At 45.0% G+C, this 21,554-nt stretch overlaps 1 long non-coding RNA gene across 1 annotated transcript in view; it reads left to right on the plus strand.

Moving 5' to 3' along the window:
* Window positions 1-21,554, plus strand: part of LOC144764090 (uncharacterized) — a 55,216-nt gene that overhangs the window by 9,054 nt on the left and 24,608 nt on the right. The window contains exon 2 of the long non-coding RNA XR_013596312.1: window positions 17,109-17,215. This is a non-coding gene — a long non-coding RNA (uncharacterized LOC144764090). The remainder of the gene's footprint in view (window positions 1-17,108; window positions 17,216-21,554) is intronic.

Consider the following 21,554-nt stretch of genomic DNA (forward strand, 5'->3'; position numbering starts at 1 on the left):
TCCACTAAAATATAAGCCTATCTGCTTTCTGTATCTGTTTGGGAAAAGTAACTTGTAGGGGGAAATGCTTTCTCACATACAGTGACGCCCCCTGTTCTGTTGCATTTGCACATGATAAACACTTGATATCCGGCCCATTGCGTGAACATTTTGAAATCTGGTTCCTTTTTCTCAATCTAGTGTGTTTCCTGAATCAATACTGCATCCGGGGAGGGTCCTCTTAGCCATATATCTATTGCGCTAGCCTTAAATTTGTTATTTAACCCACTAGCACTCAGCATCACAATCTAATTATTTCTCTAAATTGCACTGTCATTTCATATTATTGTTTACATATCTGAAAGGTTAGTCAAAGTATCGTTGCCTTAGACAACAGCACACTGTGCAAATCATAATAACCAAAATGACCATAATATTTTCTCCCTTAACCCTGTGCACATTTACTTTCTGTGTAGTCTCCCCGCATCTACCATTCTTCATCCTGTCATATTTACTCATTGTACAGGATATTCCTTCAGATTGTTTAATAAAGTGCTGCGTATGACTTGAAAGTGTGTCATGCTTATGTGCTGTAACAGACTTGGTATTCACTTGTCTAATCACCTCGTAAGACATCTTGTCATGTAGTTCCTAGGAATCCCCCAGGACCTGCGTCTTTTGGACGACCTAAACTGAGGGCTTAGTGTCCCTACCGCTTCCGAAACCCCCACAGGATATGTCAGCCGTTACACCAGCTAGCTCTACAGTGCCACTGCCAACCGCCTCTATTCTACAGTGGTGCAGGTAGGTTCTGGCAACCACTGAACATGACAACCCTGATTCTTCAGGGATCGTGGCAAACTGATCTACTGCACTGACCTACACAAATGACTTCTTACTAAATTCAGTATTGTAGATACTTTTAGAGCAGCCTACTTTTCTGGGATGTGTATTTATTTTGTTATGTTTCAGCATAAATGTGCTTTCATGTAGAATCTGAGGCTTAAAACTAAGAACTAAGTAAGTCTCTGTGGATGAACCCACTGCCAGTCAGCGATGACTGGCCTAGGACAAACCGTAAGCACCATGAGCTCAAAATATTAACAAGGTATTGAGTTGCACACTGGTTCTGGCAAGACTGTCCTAGCCATTTCCAATGCATGATGCTACATGTAAGCAAACACATCTTTTACTCACTGTAGAGTGCTTTCTTGCATGACAAGTTGTAGCCGAGGGTTTGGCCAACTTTGATATGTTTCATACTTTGTTTTCTTCAGAAGGGCAGGTCTTGGTGAGGTGTTGGTCATGCGCTGCAGTGGGCATGTATTGTACTAGTGATTGACCCCCTTTGGTCAGAAGTGGTCCTGGGCAAAAGTAATACAAGTGAATAGTATTGTTCTGTGGCAGACCCACAGCATAGGGAATCTCATATACACTATGTTTATCCTACAATGTCCGTGCACAAAGCAAACAATAATTATTGCAAAAGTCTGTAAAACAGGCTTCTCCAACTAGTAGCTTGTGAGCTACTGGAAGCTCTCCAACGAGATAGAAGTAGCTCTTTTATGTGCATCCCAGTCTACCAAATTGGAACATTTTGCTTTGTTGAATTGATATCTACAGACCAAATGTGTGTATTTAAGACAAAAAAGTGTGTGTTTTTAGAACTCATAAGTTAATGTTTGGAGACAAAAATGTCTGAATGTCCAAAATATATGTAAAGCTACTATCTGAGTGATAAATCATACAGTATTACTGATATTACTACCTTGGTGCTAGGGGCAGGGGCAGCTATGGATGTCATATTAACCTTATGGAGGCATTCCAATCTGAAAAGGCTTTTTTACCTTACTGCTGGTAGTCCTGCCGAATGTACTGAAGTGATCACTGTGAGTAATCTAGCATGGGGTGGCCACTAATGTGATCTTGCCTGATGTGGTCACTATTACAGCACAAATAATATTAGTAGCTCACAAGGTTGGCGGTCTCTGCTCTAATTAGCCTACACCAGATGCTAGCGGGCGCGCTGGCGCCTCTGACACCTGTGTGCTGTGCGCTCGGCCCGGGCCACAGCAGACTTCACTTGGCAGCAGGCTCAGTATGTAACAGTTAAAGATCCGAGGTGCTCTGCTCTCAGTGCCGCAATGTTACATTTGATCTGCCCTGCGACCCGATGCCGTGCTGCCGCAGATAAGTTATGTGTGTCAACTTGGCTGTGGCGCTGTGTGGGGACCCAACGTCAAGTCCTACTGACAGGGTGCGCGCCAGGAGTTAAATTTTGTAATGAAATTGGAGGTGAAGGCTGGCTGCTCAATGGTTAGCGGGCAGCACCGGAATCATGGGGCTCGGCTGCCTTGCCACACTGCTGATCACACCTGCTCCACGGCCGGGACACCTGCTCTGTGGGACAGAATTATTTTATGGCTCCCGGCGAATACTTAACAATGGATAAAAACGCACGGGTGTAAGTAATATCCCATACTTTCATGGTAGCTGAGAATGCATGACATCGGTGGGTGCAACTGAACGGAACAAGAATAGAGCTCCCAGAGTGCACCGTTTCATTACATGAATCCCCAGAACTGATAATGTGAAGCCCCGATACCTTGGCAGGCCAAGCACCCGGCCACCCTATCCCTACAGGTAGGTGCTACATTCATCCAGGTGTCACCAGCTCACAAGTGAAATGGCAGAGACAGTGAAATCTGCCCATGTTTTCAAGGGTGGAGTCATTGACTGGATGACTGCTCCACATGGTGTGAAGTGGCTGCCTGCAGTCAGTTTAACGCCCTTCCCTTGCAGTCCTGCCAAGTACCACGCATCACGCTTAGCATTTACATCTGGGGCTGCATTCACCTGACATGGCGTCAAGTGACTGCAACAATATACATTGTGTCAATTTCCCGGGCGTAGTGACAGGAAGTAGTCACTCGTGAGGTGGGCCAAGGCGCCAAAAAGGGGCAGTTATGTTTCTTTGGTTTGCTTGCATGCACTGCTCACATTGCTGCCTGTGCCGCCCGTTAATTGGTGACGGTAGCGACTGGACCGAAGGGACATCCCACAATCTTCATTACAAAGAGACTGTACAGACAATCTTCATTACAAAGAGACTGGCGGAGACTCGTCGTAGCCGTGGCCCGCTCAGGTCTGAATGGCTTTTTGAAAATTGCATTTAAATGTTCAGCCTGACTGAGCCTGTAGCTCTGCTCACTGGCTGCTCTCTTCAGACTGGTGCCGCGGAGGGCCGAGCTCTGCCATTTAAATGGCAGTGGATAATTGAAAATATAATTTATTTTACAGCCCTGACTGAGCCTGTATAGCTCGCTGCTCTTGATCTCCTAAGGCCCGTAAAGAAATCTAAAATGTAACGATTTAAAACGGAAAACCCAAATGTAAGTCATTATCAATATAATTTACATCTACTTTTCCAGAGGGGGCACAGCAGAAAGAGTCACACTGGAGCAGACATATTCAAGCCCTGGTATGATCATGTGAGGCGGAGCCCGGTGGGTGGTTCTGCCTTGGTTCTGCCCCAGGTCTCTGTTGCTAGCACGTCTTTCTCACTTTCTCGTATAATTCATGCTCAGCTGTGTTTAAATGGGGGCCTCGCTTCTACTAGGCTGTCACTTATGTACACAGATGTTAGTTGCTCCTTCAAATGGTGTGTGAGCTGATTTTCTGGGCTGTCCTACCAATTTTAGGTATATTACACTGACAGCCAGAGTTATGTTTTTTCTTAATTTCATATTTTCAGGTGCACTGTTTTCTAAAATGTTCTCAGTTCCTGTAGCACAGTATCGATTCACAATAGATGTTTTGTCAGGCTAAGCATAGGCCCTCTGCAAACTTCCTCATGGAGTGTCTGAATTCTGATGAATGATGGCGATGTAATTGTTTTCTACTGTAGAGTCATCTTAGAAAGAGATTGTAGGTCAGTGACCTTCCGTTACAGGGGTATTGCTTGAGTTTCAAGAGATTTTAGAGATTCCCATTGCTCAAAAGTTTGTTCATTTTTGCTATTTAGCTCTTTTCTAAGCACTTCATTGCTTGGTTTTCCTTGTGAGAAAGTGTTGCTCTAAGTGTCATACATTTGGCACTTCTTACAGTTTCCGGTTGCTCAAATAGGTGTAATTTTGGATATTTATATGTTCTCTTTGTCTGGATTGCTTGATTTTTCCCATGAGGAGACTGTCACTCACAGGACCTTGTCAATCATGCCCAGGGAGTCTGTACCCTCGGTGGCTATGCTGTCTCTGCTCTGGTGCCCCTGTGTGGCCCTCGCACACGTTCTACCCGCTTCAGGACCGGTCTCTGGGAACTGGGCAGGCCCACGTCTACCACTGCCAGGAGCACCCTCCCGGCCACACGTCCGCCTGCAGCCAGTGTTGCCAGAATTTTAAAGCATTCTCTAGCCCAAAGCCAACCAAAAAGTAGCCCAAAGTAGCCCAATATTGCTACTTTAAGGAAGGAGGGGCAGGGACAGCGTCAAGCAGGGGGCATGTGCATGGTCATCACGGATCTGCATAGAAGTGTGGTGGGTGGGGGCAGAGACTGCCCCGCCCTGCTCACCCTCCAGGCTGACACCCCTCCCATGAGGGACTAGAGTATAGTTACTTTCGCAAACAAAATCAAGCTATGAAGATGAGGAAAGGGTCTAAATATCATAAATGACACTCATCTGAGCAACGAGAAACCCTAAGACGTTAACTGCTGCAAAGCACCAGAAATGGAATGGCTCAGGCCTAGTGCCCTTGTAACCTGGAGTGGCATGTGAGGATCCCCTTGGTACTGATTGGTGATTGCTTGCCTTTGGTTCAATAACAGGAGAACTCCAAGCAGCAGAAAGCCTTCATTTAGAGGTGGCAGGTAATGGGACGCCCACCAAAACTGATGGCTATATAATCTGTCTACCTCTCAGCACCCCCCCCCCACCCAGTCCTGCCCCTCCTCATTCAGGGTTGGGTACCTCCGTGTGTTCAATGCTGAATCTGCAGTAGCTCCACCATCATAGAAGCCTCGGGGAGGGGGAGGGGCATCAGTTGCTGCAATTTGGCGTGGCATTATATAAGAATACAAATCAAATCTGCTGTGGTTTTTCCTGCATCCAGGATGCACACCATGGTGGTACTGGTCATGGTAAAGTGATCCACGGCTACTGACTTTGGCACTGGGAACAAGGTTCGAGTCTCGGCGATGCCGGCTCAACAACATGTAATTCTGGGTAAATCAGTTCATTTTCATGTGCCTAGCAAAAAAATGTAATGTGTCCTTGTAATGTAACTGGTCGAGTTTGAGCCCTATAAATATCTGCAAAAGAAAGCATGGCCTGGGAGAAAAGTCCCAGTGTCTTTGGAAAACTGGCTGAATAGCATCAACTATACAAGGCCCTGCCTGAAACCTTTTTCGCTCTGGTGTCGTAAATTGGCAGCACCTGAATTAGCATTTAGCTCAGCTACACGAACTTTCCTCGTTAACTTGACCAAAACGTGCGGGAGCCATTTTTGATTCCCTGGCTTCCATTCTGTATGAACATGCTGCCTCGTGGTCAGCATGCCCTTTCGTCCTTTCTCTGTACCAATGACCATTTACCCTGCCCAGCAACAGGCTATTTTTAGCACTGGTCAATCTTGTGCATGCACACTCACACGTTTAGACTACCGAGTGGTCATCTCTTAGGAATGTTCTCCAAAACTGACCAGTGGTACTGAACTCCTCCCACATGTTGGCTGTGTTCCAAAAATGCCCTTATATGTACCTAAACTGTTCAAAAGTATACCGCCTACACTTTTTATTGCTGTTAAACTGTATAAAAGAGGTCGCACATCGATGTTCGGTGTGATACTTCTTGCATTAACAAAGGGTGCTGTAGGATTGTACCACCACCCCATGGGGTCTTAATAAACTTGTCTTTTGCATTTCCAGTTTCCGTGCCAGCTTCTATTCTAAGGTGTTCGAGAGTTTTGCAGAGTATGTAGGTCTGTTGAACCCAACACGACAAATTGGCGACCACGAAGGGACTCATCGGCGACTCGGATGCCCGAAGGAGTGGTCGTGACGAAGGATTGGAAACTCGCCATGGACGCGTACGCTGCCACTGAGTGACCCGAGTCTTGGCACCCACGGTGTTTTTCCTTTCCTTCTTGTCTGACCTTCCAGGTGGCGCCGGTCCTCGACTGAGATCCTGATCGGTTGGGTTGTCGTGCAGTGCCCGTTTGGCTGATTCGATTAAAAGACCTTGGCAGTTGTAACCTGGACGTTTGAGAATCTTTGGTAAGCTTGTGATTGGTAAGGTAGTCTACTTGAATTTGTTTGAGTTAGCTAACATTTGGACCTATGATTTGATTTATATGTGGAGTGCACCTCACATAGGCAGGCATGTAGGGATATTTCTCTGACTTTGTATTTGTTTGAACGGCGCACCATGTGTAAGACATATTAAGTGCCATTTTTTGTAATATCGCGTTTTCGTGATATTTTGACATGCCTGTTTTAAGCACACTACGAGGAATGTGCTGTTTTGGAAACTGTACCAGTTATCGATTAAATGAATCTCAGCCGGCTCCCCCAGAGGGGACGCCTAATCGCGAAATGTACTTAAAATTTGGCCTTCCCCCTATAATGTATAGTACATTATGGAATAAATATACGAAAACTGATCGTGAATTGCAATGGCCACTACATGGGTCATTTGATTTACGAAAGGTTCAATATGTGGAGCAGTGTTTGTTTCAGCGCAGGTCTAGACAGGATATGTTTGATTGTGTGCGTATGTGGGAGAAAGCAGTGCGTGAACGAATGAAGCGTGAACAAGCCTTGGCGGATAAGGATCAGCGAAAGGCTGCTCGTGACAAAGCTTTACAGCTACAGGAAAAGGAATTGCAGGAACAGAAAGAGAGGGAGACTCGAGAACGTAATTTGCAGGTTAATGGTCAGTTTCCTGTCCGGCGTCCTCCTTATCCTGTCCTTACTAATGAATTAGATGATTTTTCATTATTAGATCGTTGCCCGCCTCCGTATGTTCCACCTACAGCCCCGGATGAGGACTCGGATGAGGAAGATCAGAATAAACAGCGTACTAGGTTAACTACTGATCGAGCTGCGGAATTGCGCGGGTTTGCTCGTAAACTTAATACAAATTCTATAACTGTTTCAGAGATTAATGATCATATGGGTAAATGGTCTGACAAAGAACGATTGTATTTTCTGGATCATTTTGGAAATGAAGTTGTCGAACGGTTTAGACGGTATTCCTCTGAATTAGAACCTAAGGATATATCAGTTGGTCGTGATAATTTTCGTAAAGGTCTTTTTGTTCTTGCAGATGCGGATACGTTTTTCCAGCGTTTGGTTCAGCTACGGGATGAAGCGTCACGGCTACGGGTGTTGAAAAAGACACTGGGTTTGTCTACATCTGAAACTACGGAAGTATCCAAAGAGTACCCTATCTCTGGAACAGATAAGAGCGCTGTGGTTAATGTTATGCCTATGCGAGAAGCTGCGCCTTTGTATGTCCCTCCTAAAGGGCTAGGCACAGATGATGATAAAATGTCCAAAGATGCGAAGGGTTATTTTATATATAATTGGGTTTATACGCCTTGGAATAGAACAGATGTTATGGTGCTTAAGAATGCTTTGCCTGACCCCCGTAAAAATCCAGCAGCTTTCTATGAAGGGGTGGAAGGTGCTATCTCTTCGTGTGTTATGACATTAGTTGATATTGATCTGTTCTATGGGTTGATATTGCCTCCTGATATGTGGAGGGCGATTCGTAAATTTGATGATCAAACGATTTTGGGTGCAGATTGGAAGGACATAGCTCGAGCTGATCTAGACAGGGAACCCGCGTGTAAACCATGCCAATTAATTTTAGACCTCCCAGAGGCTATTTTGAATAAATTAAAAACGCTTGTTCCCCCTAAGAAAATTGATTGGACAATGTTGGCGTCTTGCAAACAAAAGCCGAACGAAACTGTCTCTGACTTCTTTTCACGTTTCGAGGAAGCGTTTCATGATTACAGAGGCCCAATTATTAACAGAGGATACGGGCAGGCATTTGTTCGTTGATAAGTACGTGGCTAATCTCCTACCGGAGATTGCAAAACGTTTAAAGACTAGTGAAAGCTCATGGACCACCGCAACCCCTGCATCTTTATTGACTATGGCTCAGTATTATGAACGGCAGGAATTGGAGGCTAAGGAAAGTAGTGATAAGAAAGCGAAGGATTTGAAAACGAAGGTGATGTTGGCTCAGGTTTATGCTACGCAGTCGAGAGGGAATAATAGGAGTAGACGAGGATCGTATGAGGCGTCTTCTCCCCGTACTGATATTTCTGAAGATCAGTGTGCATACTGTAAACAGTTTGGACATTGGGCTTCGGATTGTCCGGTGCTTCGAGAACAGCGAAATCAGCGTGGTCGAGGGAGTGGAAGGTCTCGGAATAGTTATACAGGATCGAGGGGTGGAGCGAATGATCGTGGAGGGTTTGAGGCGAGAGGTCGTGGTCAGACTAATCATAATACTTTTGATCGACGGAATCAGTATCAGATAGCTGAGGGTGAGTTTGTTGAGTCTCAGGAGAATACACATGCATAGGATTGCGTAGGATGGGGTGTGGAATCGGTGGAAGTACCAGTAGATCAAAGGGGTCCCTATATATCAGCGAATGTTTTGGGTTCTACTGATCAGTTTCTGGTCGATACAGGAGCTACTCGTAGCGCTCTGTCCAAACACTTGGTTCCAAGGGCTCCCCTGTCTGGCAAAACGATTACATCAATAGGGTTCGATGGTACATCTTCCCTTAGCCCACTGTCCCAACCCCTTACATTTTACATTGATAAATTTGTTGCTCCATGTCCGTTTTTGTTATCTCCAAACACACTAGATAATATTATGGGACTTGATATGCTAAAACATTTTCGAGCAACTATACGCTGTGCCCCTGAAGGGGTGCGGGTTATTTTGAATGAAAATTACCCAGAGGTTGAGAGATCGTACCTCATGCAGGAGATTGATGCATTAGCGTCTCTTCCAAGCACTTTATGGGCCACTTCTGATACCGATGTGGGTCAAATGATCATCCCTCCGGTACGTATTACTGTAAAGGAGGGAGTGTCTTTGCCCCGCATAGCACAGTATAAGATCTCTAGAGAAGGAGAAGTTGCCTTGACACATATTGTAAATGACCTGATTGCGGCAGGGGTGGTGGAGGAAGTCTCTTATAATGTATGCAACAGCCCAATTCTTCTGATTCTCAAGAAAGACACGGACACTAAAATCTATCGTTTTATCATTGATTTGAGGGAAATCAATAAGATAGTAGTGCCCCAGTATCCGGTGGTGTCCAATATTACCACTTTACTCACTCGGATTCCACCCACAGCCACTACTTTTACCGTAATCGATTTGAAAAACGCTTTCTTTTCGATTCCCATTCACCCTGATAGCCGATATTTGTTCGGCTTTACATTAAATAACAAATCGTATAGATTTTGTAGGGTTCCTCAAGGCTACACATAAAGCCCTAGCATTTATAGTCAGGCATTAAAAAGACAGCTTGATTCCTTTGATTTACAGTCTGGGGTGGCTCTTATTCAATATGTAGATGATATCCTCTTAGCAGCGGACACGCAGGAGCAATGTGAGGAGAGTACTCTTTCTCTGCTTTCTTTTCTTGCCCAGAACAATCACAAGGTTTCAAGGAAGAAGTTGCAATATTGTAGACCAAAGGTGACCTATCTCGGTCATCTTTTGTCTAAGGAGGGGCGTGCACTGACATCAGATCGAATTCAAGCAATTTTAGATACGCCAGTCCCTTGCACTCAGAAAGATGTTCGTGCTTTCATAGGTTTGACGTCTTTTTGTAGGCAATGGATACTAGGATTCTCACACATTATAAAACCTTTGTTAGCATTATTGTCTAAAACTACACCGGTTCCCATTGAATGGACAGATGAATGTCAGAATGCTTTAGAACAATTGAGGCAAGCTCTTTGTTCTGCACCAGTATTAGGTACACCTGATTACACGAAGATCTTTACACTGTATGTACACGAGAAGGATGGGTGCGCATTGTCAGTCTTATTGCAGACACACGGAGACAAACAGAGACCTTGCGCGTATTTCTCGGCACTAGTCGACCCTGTGGCTCGAGGACTGCCTGGATGTTTTCGAGCAGTTGCAGCAACAGCAGTGGCCATACGACAGAGTGAGGGAATAGTGTTGTCACACAAATTATTGGTGTTAGTTCCCCATGCGGTAGATGCTTTATTGAATCAAACGAAAACACAGCATCTGACTAGTGCTCGTTTAACAGGATATGAGTTAACGCTGTTGGCGCCACATATTACATTGAAGAGGTGTGCCACTTTGAACCCCGCTACTTTATTGCCATATCCTGTTGCCGAGACCCAGAAGGAAGAACACCATGATTGTGTTTTCCTGACCGAAGAACAAACAAAGGGTCGTATCGATTTACAGGATACGCCTCTTCCAGAAGTAGATGGGGAACTGTGGGTTGATGGATCGTGTTTAAGATTACCAGATGGCACGACTTCCGCAGCTTATGCGATCACGACACTTAAGACAGTGGTAGAAACAGCACGAATACCGCAGAAATCGGCCCAAGCAGCTGAACTGATAGCCTTAACGAAAGCATGTGAGCTAAGTGCTGGATTATGTGTCAATATCTACACTGATAGCCGTTATGCTTTTGGAGTAGTGCATGATTTTGGCCTACTCTGGAAGGAACGAGGGTTCCTGACATCGCATGAAGTACACATCATGCATGGAGAATTAGTACGTGATCTCCTGAATGCACTATTATGTCCAAAGAAAGTAGCGATAATCAAATGTAGTGCACATAAGAAAGTGACAGACAAAATAGGACAAGGAAACGCTTTTGCAGATCGCATAGCGAGAGAGACTGCCATGTTACAAAATGCCTCTCCTATGTATGTGGTGAAATCACAGGCTGAGCGATGGCATGATGCAAGAGAAGAAATATTAGACATACAAAAATCAGCATCTGAAGCAGAACTTGCAACCTGGGCAGCAGAGGGAATGTTGGACGATGAGGGTTGTTGGCGTAGCAAAGATATGGAGAGATGGAAATTGCCTGCCGCTTATTTGCAAGCAATGGTCCAAATGACACATGGGCTGGCACATATTGGAGCTCTTGCAATTACCAAATTGCTTACACGAGTTTGGGAGCATCCTGAGATTGCCAGCACGGCCAAAAGAGTAGTACAGACCTGTCTGATATGCTTACAGTATAATCCTGCTAAAGGGACATATACTCCTAAAGAAGGGTTTGTTCCACCTACTGCACCGTTCGAAGTACTGCAAATGGATTACATCCAGCTGAAGCGCTGCAATAACCTCAAGTATGTCCTAGTGGTGGTGTGTGCCTTCAGTAAATGGATTGAGGCCTACCCCACGAAGGATAATACAGCATTGACAACAGCTAAGGTATTACTTAAAGAGTACTTCCCGCGCTATGGTGTTTGTAAATTTTTGTGGAATGATAATGGTCCTCATTTCGTTGGGAAGATAGTGGAGTACGTCCTGAAAGGATTGGGAATCAAGCAAAGATTCCATGCTGTATTCCATCCGCAGTCAGCAGGTCTTGTAGAAAGGTACAATGCAACCTTGAAGCTGAAGCTAGCAAAGATCGTGGCATCCACGTCTTTAAAATGGCCGGACGACCTGCCTTTGGCATTGCTGTCTATTAGATCAGTGCCACATTCCCGATCTGGCCTCACACCCTATGAAGTGGTGTTTGGAAGGCCTATGAACATCTGGGGAGTTCCTCAGCCTCGTTTGATACATGATGTGCCTTGTATAATGATGAACGATTATTTGGCACGATTAACAAATGATTTACTTTCTATTCATCAACAGGTTCGAGAAGCGCTCCCCGACAACTCCACTGGAGAGGCTCATGGTCTTCGTCCTGGAGACCACGTGATGGTCCGCTCGTTCGAGAGATCCAGCAGTTTGGAGCCTAGATGGCGTGGCCCTGAACAAGTGTTGCTGGCAACTCGGACAACCGTGCGAGTCACGAATAAGAAGCGGTGGGTGCACTCAACTCACTGCCGTCGTGTTCCTCCGGATCTGGTGAATCCTGCGGTGCTGTCTGATTATCGAGACATCTTGAATACAGAGAAGTGCCCAGCTGTCACGCCTAACGAATCGGAGGGAGCCTTCCCGGACCACACTGTTTCTGGTGCAGCGAAATATAATTTGCGATCAAGAAAAGCTGTTGTTTTGTCCAAGACTGGCTGAGTGACCGTTCTGAGGTTTGTGAAAACGAAAGCCGAGAATATCAAGGGGGGGATCAGTTCTGTCCAGTGTAGCGACACCCGTCTTGAATCTTGGAGAAGACACCAGCGGCAGCCTCAGTTCTTAGCACTCATTTTTTTATTTTTTATTTTTGCTTCGAAGAATTTTGTTCTGTGAATCATGGCATCTGCTACAACGAGAAACAAGAAAATTCTTGGTGCTGTGCTTTTTGGTTCGACTATAGTGGTAATGGCAGTAATAGCTTGGATCATAGAACGATTGCTTCCTGCACGAGAATATTTACTGCCTACCACTCCAAGCCCATCTGAACATTTTCATTTTACTCTGCCTTATCATGAAGAGAGAGATAGACAGACTTACTTGAATAATAGTTTCATTCAGATTTTACACCACACCCATAATATGACGAACACTTCGAACTGTTGGGTATGTGGAATGTTGCCTGGACATCAAAAGAAAGGAGGAACTCCACTTATTCCTCTTCCATTTTCCCACAATGGTTCTTGTAACGCTTGGTACACTCTTCTTTTTACCCTAAGATGGCCAACAAAAGGTGGACTACTTTTCCGATTGAACAAGATTTGCTTTAATGACAGAGATGGTCACCCACAAGCAGAAGGAACTAAATTCGAGTGGGAAGAATATCGACCGGACAATGTATCTACACCTCGTATTTTCACCAATCTAAGAACTGCAAATATGTCTAGTTTACATGTAATTACTGTTATTGATACTAAGGCTGAATTATGTATTCGTAATAAAGGCACTATTCCAGTAGGTAGGAGTGAGTGTAACACTACTCTCACTTTTGATACACCAAATGGTATTGCTTTTGTAGCATCACGAAACACTTACTTCATCTGTGGAAATAAGGGATACCACTGTCTTCCCATTGGGTGGTTAGGAACTTGTTTTATTTCTTTTGTGTTACCCCCTGTATTTATTGCCCCACCTATGTATCACAATGATTTTGTATTATATCATGATTTCATATTAAATAGGGTTAAGAGAACATTAGAACTTGACAACATTGATCAGACCGACACCGCTCTACAGCAATATGTAGATTTTAATTTAGGCCTGTTTTCCTTTGTTGGTGCTGCCTTAAATAGTAGAAAAATAAGACGATTAACACGTGTTGTAGAAGCTGTTGCAAATGAAACTGCGTCCGCCTTAGGGAATTTGACTGAAGAACTCCAAATTACCAGAATTGTTACGCTCCAGAACCGAATGGTTCTTGATGTAATATTAGCTGATCATGGGGGTGCATGCCGCATCATCGGAAGTAGTTGTTGTGTTTACGTGCCTGATAATTCGCCTTCTGTATATGACGCTATTTCTAAATTGCACAAAATTGCTGCTGAGATACACCCCGAGAATGGTACTTGGACATTCTCTAGCTGGTTTTGGACTTTGCTTAGTACTTGGGGTTGGAAGCTATTAACAATTCTATGTGTGATTATTGGAATACTTTTCTTCTTTTGTTTATGTATTCAATGTGGCCCTACCTTATGTTCTGTATGTATTACTGCCTGCATTATATCCAAACGAGCTATTGTCAAAAATGAGAAAATAATCAACAAAGAAATAGCGAAGCTGATGCTAATAAATATAGATGACGAATATCCTGATTACTTCCATTATGAGGTAGCTTTAGCTAAATGCTAAAAGGGCCGTCTGTCGTAAATTGGCAGCACCTGAATTAGCATTTAGCTCAGCAACACAAACTTTCCTCGTTAACCTGACCAAAACGTGCGGGAGCCATTTTAGATTCCCTGGCTTCCATTCTGTATGAACATGCTGCCTCATGGTCAGCATGCCCTTTCGTCCTTTCTCTGTACCAATGACCATTTACCCTGCCCAGCATCAGGCTATTTTTAGCACTGGTCAATCTTGTGCATGCGCACTCACACGTTTAGACTACTGAGTGGTCATCTCTTAGGAATGTTCTCCAAAACTGACCAGTGGTACTGAACTCCTCCCACATGTTGGCTGTGTTCCAAAAATGCCCTTATATGTACCTAAACTTCAAAAGTATACCGCCTACACTTTTTATTGCTGTTAAACTGTATAAAAGAGGTCGCACATCGATGTTCGGTGTGATACTTCTTGCATTACCGAAGGGTGCTGTAGGATTGTACCACCACCCCATGGGGTCTTAATAAACTTGTCTTTTGCATTTCCAGTTTCCGTGCCAACTTCTATTCTAAGGTGTTCGAGAGTTTTGCAGAGTATGTAGGTCTGTTGAACCCAACACGATTCTGGGGGGTCTCCTGAAAAATCCAACCAGATTTCCACCGTGAGCGCCCTGGCACAGTAGTTTGGGGGACACTAAAACAATTCAATAAAAGTACTCACGTCTTTTAATGGGTGGAGCCTAAGTTGGGCACTCTACTATACAAACCATTACTATAATGTGCCACATTCTGGACATTCCAAACCTTGCCATCCTGTGTCACTACACTCTTGGCAGTTCACCCTGGTTTGCAATAGGAAACCCAATCGCTTTCTTTGAAAGTAGACGATCACACTTTCTTTTCCTCATCATATTTCTCCTTCATTTTATACTACTTACAAAAAAGCCCTCTGTTCTACTTCCTCTCCCTGTTGCTCCTAACCACATTAGGTCTTTTAAACTGCCATGAATGCAAGTCAGAAGCAGTTTCACGTCATTCAAGCAGTTTAAAAACTCACCCATCTAGCACATTGCGGAGTGATGTGATAACTCTATAATCTTGCTGAATATAATATTTCCAATCACCGTGGCAACTCCTCGCCTCTCTGGTGTATTTTTTTGGAACTCTATTAAACCTCACAAACCGCTCATTACACAAAGTGCCTTTGTGATGTGGTCCACACCACTATTCTTAAGAAGGTCCTTCATATCTTGCGAAATCAGTTGCAGACCATTGTCTTTTACAAGGCAATTTGGAAAACCTTCCTCAAAGAACACCTCCCTAAAGAATGTAATCACTTACTGTCCATACAACATCCGTATCCCCTGTGTTATTCGTTTCCCGCTCGCTACAGGTTACCTGGGCCAGCAAAATGTTGTCAGATTTAGCTTCCCTTCCCAGACACATATTCAATTGTAAAACTGTACTCCTGCATCTTTGAAACCAGTCTAGGAGTGTGGGCAGTAGCATCTCAGCCTCCACTTGGAGAAAGGATAATTACTAGTGGCTTTTGGTCTCTTCTTAGTATAAGTTGAGCGCCCCACACTTTATTTCGAATATGTTCCGTAGTCCATGCACAACGTTGTAAGTCCCTTTCTGTCATTGACGGTCTTCTCTTGGAGATATATATGCAGTGTGTGGTTTACAAATACAACAGTCCACTCTTTATTGCCTTATGTTTGTGATACCCAACTCCGACACTATACAAACAAGTTTTGTAATTACTCGTTTTTCCTCTGCAGAAAGGGTAAAGTGTTGGTGCACCAGCAATGTGAGCTTTTATGACATCTAAATCTTTCTGTTGTTCAGTAGTCCATTCAAACTGTGTCTTTTCTTAATTGCTCTCCTAATGGTTTCTTGAAAATTAGATACAAATTGCTATTGCATTCGCATAGCCATGCAAACTAAGAAGTTCTCCTTGGTATCTGGTGCTAGGGCTTTGAAAATAAATTAAACACTTATTTATAAAGCACCACTGTTGCCTGAGGGCATCTATGTGATGCTTTCTGTAGAGGAGACAAATGAAAAGACTCAAGTGCCAAGCAGAAAAACCAGTCCCAAAAAGAGATAATTGATTGCATGTTTCCAGGCCTTTTCTGAAAGCATAAAGGCTTGTACAGGCGTTAAGTGAGAAAGGTATGGAGGTCCATCTTTTTGCTGTACAGTAGATAAAACTTCTGCCACCACAATTAACTTTTTTGATTTTGGAAACCTTGACATTGCATGCTGATGAGGAACGACAAGGAAGGGGTAGAAGGCCGTTGTCCTGTACGACTATAATAAGCACAACAATGTTCCTCTCAAAACTAGAGCAAAGACAATTTACAGCTGGTCTTAAATGTATTAATTGCAAAGGAGCACTCGTCAGAACACACTGAAGCAATGCAAACCATTAATCCTTGTACGTGACACCGGAAACAAGAAAGAGAATTAAATGAACAAAACAACTGATCCTAAATATTAAGGATACTTCAAAGCAAGCAATCATTTTCGACGGCTTCCAGAAACAAGCCAATGGCTGAAGCGTGTAGATCCATAACATCTTCCTTTTCATTTGCATGATGGTTTTCCACGCCAGACCTAAAATATTAAATTAGTTTGTTGTTCATATCGAAAAGCTGCATTGAAGGCATAAGTGCAGTCTCATCGTCATGGGGTGACCTTAAGTAGACAAGTAGGAAAATATAGGTTTCCCAGAAAAGTAGATTAAACATTGCAAGACAATCTAAACATCACTCTTGTTGGTATTTTCTCCATTAAGCAGCACTTCATGTTGTTTGTCCCTGGTTTACCACTTTTCATGTAGATTTATTTGCTTCCATAATTGCTCATATTGTTTGTTGTTATATTTAGAATATTTTTAGAGTAAACTTGAATGAGGATTGTGTAAAAATAAAAGTAAGGCTCGTGTAGGGGGACGTCTTAATCCGTGTTGTGTACATTGTCTTAGGATAAACTGTATTTTGCGGAGGAGCTATAATCAAATATAATCCCGTTTATTCACCTTTTGATGTGTGCAAAGAATTTCCAATCTTTCTTCCACATAGGTTACTTCTGTTGAAGAAACAGGTATTTTATAGAGATTCTTTCAAATGATTTGTATTTAATTTGTCTCATGAAACACTTATTCTACTTTTCTGTCAATCTAACAGGTCACAAAACAGCAGTCCTACAGGAAACCGATAAACAAATTTGTGTATCTTTCAGAAGGTTGGACACCTTCTTGTTGTGATCCAAGAAGCTTCTTCCCAGGCACCAGGTAATGCAAACTAATTTGCTGCATTTTAAGGTAAAAATATGAACTAAAACTTGGAAACCTTAACCCATTACAGATTGCCCATCAGTGTGATTACTGTAAAGAGGAATTCAAGAGCAAATATTACTTGTGTACGCCCGGTCTTACACCAGCTAGGCAATCAATATCCACCTGTTGGACTTGGCCCATCTGGCAGGTTTACCCCTGAACTTTTTGCATTGCACTCTGAGATATTTATAGCGATTTCTGGTCTTCGCGCACTTTAGCACTGTTGCGCAGTGGACAGTGCGTGTGCTCTCTGAGTGCATGTGTGAGATTGGCCTGCCTGCCATAGGAATGCATGGGGAATGTGTGTGTTCATGTTAGTGCCTGATGTGTGGGGAGTGTTAAGAGGAAGGGGTCCCAGTGAGAGTGGGAAACATATAATACACTTCACAAGAATTGATCCAAAGCAATTATTTTGATCCACAGAGTTTAATTCACTATGGGATCCAGTGTAATTAATACACGTAGCAAAGCAAATAGTCAACTGTATTAAAGGTCATACAGTGCCCCAGGAAGGAGAAGGAAGTGATAGTGAAAAGGTAGGGGAGTGGTGGGATTATGTGACAGTAAAATCAACAGTTCAAAACATTTTTCATGCTATAGATCATATAGCAATGGGTGCCATAACCGTATGGCGACATTATTTGTAAATAGGCATACAACACATATTACAAAGTACATGCAAATTTTCGCATATGTGGTTGCCGCAATTGGAAAAACCGTCGACGTTTCGACCCTCTGAGACTGCAGGAAGATTTAACCTTGCTGCGGGGTCTTCATCAGGACCAGGGAAGGGGCAGGGGACCTAGTAAAACGAGTATAATGGACTTAGGTTAGAGGGGTATGGCTTCAACCTCTATTTATCACATAGGTAGATACGAGCGTGCAATTACATCATCTATACAAATAATAACAGTTAGATTATGATATAAATTCAAAAATTAGATGGAATTCCTTCGCATAGAATTGAATTAGGACATTATTACCAAGGTCTGGGTGCCTGTGTAGGAAACTAGCAGAGTACAAGGCGGACAAACACTCGCATGATCAGGTATACGCTAGAATACCAATAGGAAAAAACATACAAGTGGCAGTGGAGGTCACAAGGAGCCTTAATATTAGTTAAAAAGTGGCTAACATTTAAAGCAACGTGAAGTCATAGAATGGTAAAAATATTGGATAAATTAAGGACATACCACATGGTCCGTAGTTCCCAATGTGGTCTCGTAGTTACTTAAAGCATTGGTGGTTCTGAATCGGCATCTAGAGTAATTAGCATCATCAATTAGGGGAATGCTTGCATGAGGGTGACGAAGTACACCGATGAAGGTAAAATGAGAAGCTTACCGAAAAACGGCATTGTGTCAATAATCGGTATTCAGTCGGGAAAATGTCACGGGGAGTTAATCCACAGTGTGTGGGGAGTGCAGGCTCAAGTTTGGTATGTGCGAACTCGTGAGATTGAATGCTGCGCAATGATGTGTGCGACATTCATGTGTCTAGTGTGGAAGTGCCACTTCTAGAAGTTGGCTTGTCTGTGCAGTGACTGTCTGGCTTGTGATTGGCTGGAGCTGGCTGGTGTGCCTGGCTCCAGGAGTCAGGATGGGTCTGCCCCGGTGGTGAATGGGAGATCTGCATGTTGATGGCCGGGGAGGAGTGCACCTGGGTCCTGAATAGGGCTGGGCTTTCCCCACACAAGGCTGGCTCCGCCCCCTGTGGTGAGTCTGATGTCCCTGTGAATAGGCAAAGGGGCTGAGCAAAACAAAGTGCTCAGGAACCAGTTGTATCTGGTTCGCCCCTTGCCTGCACCTTCAGACAAAGGAATTGTGTGTATATAAAGAGGCTGTACCTGTTGTAAAATGTTCTTGTCTCCTGACTTGAATCTACCAGGGGCGTGCTGCTGCTGGGGCCCAGGGGAAGGCTTGCATTCCTGGGCCCTGCTCAGCTCCTGGATGCCTGGAAGTCTCTTCTACTTTTTGGATTCCTGACAGAAGGGGCTTTGCTGATGGTGGGGCCCAGGAGGGACCGCCATGGGGGCTGTCTCCTTGCTGGAGTACCCTGTGTGCTGGCCCCTGGGCCCCGCTGTGCCTCCCTGACCTCGTGGACCTGTTTCTTTGCTGTTGCCCTTGCCCCAGGACTTGATGCTGCCTGTGGGTGCCCTGGGAGCGCGGTGCTCCTTTCTCCTGTGGCCGTGTACGAGGGAATCCCAAGCGTAGGGATTCCCCCTGTGGTCCCTTCATTGCAGGTGCCCACCCTGCATTATGCTCGTTATGGTATTTTATATTTACAGGTGCCCACCTCGTTTATGTTCTCCTTAGCGTGTGCACACCCCGCTTCTACGTTTATTTTTTAAACCAAGGGTGCTCATCCCTCATTTTGTCCCCGTTAAATGACCGCCGTGGCCGGGCCGCAGACAGGAAGTCAAGCGGTCGGGCGCCTGGAGCGGGGCGGGACTTCCGCTTGCTTCAGGAAGTCCCGCCCGCCGCTGCTCCGCGATTGGCTGCCCGCTCCGCTGCAGAGACGGGAAGAGCAGCGTGGCCGAGTCATGGCCTCCGGTGGCCCGGGGCTCCCGTGAATTAGGGAGAGCCCCGGGGCCGCCAGCAGAACGCCACACCAGAGTTGCGGGGCTCCCATGCAGAGGAGGGAGCCCCGGTGAAGGAGAGCCCTGCAGCCTAAGTCCCCGTGGAACGGAGCAGAGGAGCCCAGCGAGGACGCCGCCTCCCAGCCGACGGTGAGTGCGGGCGTCTCGGTGGGTCTCCGGTCTGAGGGTAGAGCGGGCCGCTCCCCCATTGCTCTCCTGCATTTTGGCCGCATAATTCCCGAGTCCCCAGAGGGGGGACTCCAGCGTTGGGGGTATTGATTGATTTAGAGTCCCCCGAGAGGGACTCCAATGATTCCGGCCATGTTCTACCTCGAGCCTGAGAGGCTCCCACGACCCCGGGCGCATTATGGTATTGCGAGCCCACGGGAGGCTCCTACCTACGCCCACGTGTTTGCAGGGGCATTTTGGAGGGTAGAGCGGCCCCGGACGGCAGCGGCCCGCTCCCCCCCAGTTAGTAATATTTGTTTCGAGCCCCCGAGGCTGCAGAGGGGGCCCGTGTTCTGCCCCTGATGGGCCCAGTTGTTTTAAGAGCCAGAGGGCTCCAATGCACCTGTTTATTTCAGAGCCAGATGGCTTCAGCAGTTGGCACAGTCCCTGTCCAGAGGGCTAGTGAGAGCCCTGTCGCAGTTCTGTTTCACAGCTGCCCAGCAAGTAGAGGCAGCTGCACCGTTTAGGTTTTGCTTTTTGGGGCACTTGTTCTTTGGACTCAGGAGTGAGTCGCACTCCTTCATCCCTAACTTGGCCTTCCACAGCTGCGCAGCACTTAGTGCCAGCTGCAGCGTTTCGGCCCTGTTCTTGTCCCCGGCTGCCCAGCAAGTAGTGGGCAGCTGCTACGTTTAGGTTTTGGCTCGGTGGCGCCACCTGGACCTAAATGTGATTTCTGCGCTAAATGCTGATTTATGTGCTGATGCTTTGGGTATTAGTAAATGTACAAAGTTGCTTACCTACACCGCTGAATGTGTTTTCATGCATCATGTGTCTTACCTGTACCTCTGAATGTGTTTTAATGTTTAGGAGGTTGTTCTTCCTAGTATAGTTATACTAGTGTGTTCATGGTTCCCTCCGTGATATTTTCCTAAGGTGGTTAGGGTTGCATAGGTTGTACTTACCTTTTGCCAGTGGTTACTGGTTGTGTGCTACATTTGTTATTTGGTGCTACAGTTATGATATGCTCTATGTGCTAATTCTATTTTTACAAAGTGCTAGTTCTACCAAGTGCTTAGTCCTGACAGTGGTCCGTATGGCCCTGTCCTGTGTACATATAATCCCTTGTAAATATTGCCCGTGCCAGTTAGCACAATGTACATCCTGTGATTCTGATTCTGATGTGTTCTGATAATACAAAGGCTATTTTTATATAACCTTGTGTGGAGTTCTTGTGGGGGGCCTGGGATGTTGTTGCTGGTGGGTGCGTGCGCAAATGCTTTACACATCGCCTCTGAGATAAGCCTTACTGCTCGTGCCAAGCTACCAAGAGGGTGAGCAGGGGTTATCTTGGCGGGTGACTTCCTTGCCCTGACTTAGAATGGTGGTTTCTGCCTGAATTTGGCGCAAGCCTTAGCCAACCAGAAATCCCATTTCTAACACCACCAAATATGTAAAGTCATCATTAAAGAGAACTTGGCACACAAATGTACTGAACATAACACGGCACGTGTAAAGGGAACGTGGAGCATCAGAAGAAACATACAGGAG

Source organism: Lissotriton helveticus, chromosome 6 (assembly GCF_964261635.1).
Source record: "Lissotriton helveticus chromosome 6, aLisHel1.1, whole genome shotgun sequence".
In the NCBI taxonomy this organism is placed as follows: Eukaryota; Metazoa; Chordata; class Amphibia; order Caudata; family Salamandridae; genus Lissotriton; species Lissotriton helveticus.